This window comes from Mus musculus, chromosome 13 (genome assembly GCF_000001635.26).
Source record: "Mus musculus strain C57BL/6J chromosome 13, GRCm38.p6 C57BL/6J".
Taxonomy (NCBI): domain Eukaryota; kingdom Metazoa; phylum Chordata; class Mammalia; order Rodentia; family Muridae; genus Mus; species Mus musculus.
Genome location: NC_000079.6, coordinates 113,618,565 through 113,622,058, shown reverse-complemented (window position 1 = coordinate 113,622,058; position 3,494 = coordinate 113,618,565).

Genomic DNA, 3,494 nt, shown 5'->3' with positions numbered 1-3,494 from the left:
CCTCCCTAGCCATGGGAGAAAGTAAGAAAATACAGGTGTTAGAACCACCTAGTGTCCCTTAAAGAATTTCAAATATGAAAACTCAGCGAAATAGAAACAGTTGATAGTGGCGACAGTGACTACATGAACTAAGTTATGAGTATGTTCTATATTCTAGAGAAGTAATTCTCAACCTATGGGTCATCCGATACACTGTATGTCAGATATCTACAATTCAAACAGGAGCAAAATTACGGTTATGAGGTAGCAATGACATAATTTTATGGTTGGGGGAGGCATCACAGCATGGGGAGCTGGGATCAAAGGTCACAGCATCAGGGAGGTTGCGAGGAAGGCCGCTGCTCTAGAGAAAAACTTCCCTATCCTTTCTCACTCATGATATTTAGAACAGATTGTACGAACTTAGGTACATAGCTATGTGCCATCATTATGAAAATTAATTATTTATTAGTAATAAATCAACAATTTTAAACAATCCTTTTATATGCTTATGATTTTACCATTTATTAAAGATAAAATTGCATACTAATAAGTGTGCCTGCTTGTTTTTAAGTAAGAATTACATCTTGGATAAATGCTTGATACTGAAGGGCACAGGATCTTCAGTGTTTTTCAGAGTTGATTGGCATTAGTTTTTATAGTCATCAGTTCTTGAGAACTATCTATTTCACATAAATATGTAGTACAAAAAGTGGCAGAAGTATATCAAAGGTCATTTCATAAATTGCTAGCAAGTTCTATCTTATTCCAAGCCAAAAATTCACCTTTTTGTTTCTTTGTTTTTCCAGACAGGATTTCTCTGTGTAGCCCTGGCTGTCCCAGAACTCATTCTGTAGACCAGGCTGGCCTTGAACTCAGGGATTCATCTGTCTCCACCTCCGAAGGACTGGGATTAAAGGCATGCGCCATTATGCCTGACTCCAAAATTCACTTAACAAGTTTTTACAAACTTAAGTAACTCAAACAACAGCTGGAAGTCAAACACTCTGAACACAGCCTAAAGATGATTTGACACATACATGTTGAGGAAGGGCGGCAAGAAACTATTCTCTCTCTCTCTTATTATTATGCTTCTATAAGAGCAGAGAACTTTATATTCACACTAAAAACATTGCTGCTCATAATACACAGTTGTCTTAAATCACAGCTGGGGACCCTTGGGCACTATTCAAGGGCATGTCTGATGGTCTGCATCCTGCAAGGTGAGCTTATTGTGTGTCTGAAACCAAGGCTGCAGTGACGTTGGGCTCGTGATATGGCTGAGCATTGGCCAGAATCACCTCAGACTCATTATGTATTTGATGCTGAATTAAATATTTGTTCGCTGCCTGTTCCGGGAAAATGTTACTGTCACGAGTCATGAGTTTCTCATTCAGCTATGTGGACTCTCTATGGGGTTGTAAGCCACAGTTTAAGCTGTGTTCTAGACAAATCTTTTATAAATGCATTGATATATTTACTTCCATAGGTGAACGATTGCAAGTTATTCATGCTAAAACACATTTTCTCCATATCCAAGACCATCTTAGGGTAGAGTATTTCCTACCATTCTGACCACAGGGCCAAGCACCGTGGCAGTTTTGGTCCCCTCCCTCCCAAAGCCTGATTCCTCAAGAACGCAAGTCTGTAACCTTTCTCTCCGAGGCTGAGCACTCACAGAGCCATGCACACTTAGAACATGCGCACTGGGGGTAGAGAGCATGCGCACTCGGGGTATCACTATTCCCCCCCACACACACACCCCCAACACGCGGAGACCCTTAGCAATCGCTTCTGCAGTTGCACAACCCTTTTGAACAGACTTTCACGTAAACTCATGGAATCATTATACCTGAGATAAGCCTGAAGTTACTGTAACTAACTCTCGAATTTAAAGTTTACTACTGACTAATCCGTTGTGTTTTATCTGGACCATCCGAGGTGAATATCTCATGGATCATACATAATTTAAGCTGTTCAGTTGGTGTTGACTTTATGTTTCCGACTATGGCAAGTTGAATCTCACTGATTGGTCTCCACGACAATCGTCACATTCGGAATTTTGAGCTGAAAGTGCTTGCTGCACTTCAGAAAGAGCTCAGGAGATTGAGTTAAGGCTGTGCAATAGGAGGCCCAGTGCGGGTGCCGAGTGTGGTGTACTTTCGTTAGTGGCTTTGAACAGGATGCTAAGTTAGCTGCCGTGCTTAGGAGAATGGAATCTTCTGGTCTGATTGCTGGATTGCCATAGAAGGGGTCAGAGGGCAGGCGGAAATTCATGACACGTGACTGTAGAACTCCAGTTAGAGGTATCCTCAAAGGATTAGGCTAGACTCAGTAAGCGGAGCGTGAGAAAATAAGCCTTGGGCAAATTACATATTGAAGGAAAAGATTTGAAACAAGGCAACCACGGGATATTGACATACGTCTATTAAACTCTCAGGAAGTGATTTTTGATCTACTTAACATAAATTTATTGAAAAGGAGAGGTTTTGTCAATGACCTAGGAGGAAGTGTAAAGTTGTAAGCCTGTTGCGTACCACACCTATGACAGCTCTAGTTATAACTAGTTCTAGGACCCTTCTTTCTCTCTTAGAAAAGAGGCCAGAGATCGCGTTTCCCCTCATAACAGCCGCAGCCAACAAGTGGACAGTGCTTACCGAGTATATTAGCATTTCACTTCAGTCACCTGTAAGATAAGAAAGCCATTATCACACAATCCACAAACTCTCAGAGATAAGGACAGCGCAAGTGACAGGCTCAAGGTCATACAGCCAGTCAGAGCCAGAACCGAGCCTGGCTCCTGCGCCCTGGGCCCTGAAGCCTGAGCTTTCATTCGCTGCACGTGTGCTAGCACCCAACTCTGCACGTTCACTGGAGACTTCTCAGCTCTCTTTCCCTGCACCACCCTTGCCTCTGGTCAAACAAGGATCTTCCCGAATTCCAGCTTTGTTCCAGGCTCCACTCCTTGTGTACAAGATCAGAGAGTACAGGAAGGAAGGGAACCGCACCTTTAGTGACAAGATGAGGATCTTGTGAGTTACTACACATTAACCCTGGCAAAGACGTACTTATCAGTGCAACAGCTAATCTTCTTTGTGAACGCCTTTATTACAAGCTTGGGTTAAGGTCATTTTAAGAGCATTTACTCTGAGAAGTAACAGCTGGCTATCGTAGATATAAATAATCTATTTAAAAACAACAACAACAAAAACCCCAAAAACAACAAAAAACAAAAAAAGAACAACAACAAAAAAAACCCTACCCCACATTTTCTAACGTACAAATCTAAACAATTTCAGATAATTCACTTCTGAAAGCCTCCCACCCACCACGTGGTCACTCAAGCGCGCGCCTTTTCCGTAGCCGCCACAAGGTGGCAGCGGCGGCCGCAGAGTCGGCGCAGGCACGGCTGCTCGGCCGTCGCTTGCTCTCGTCTGGCACGCGGCTCTCGGCAATGGATTAGCTCTGCTGGGGACGTGGGCGCTCCGGGCCCCGCCCCCGGCCGGCGGCGGCCC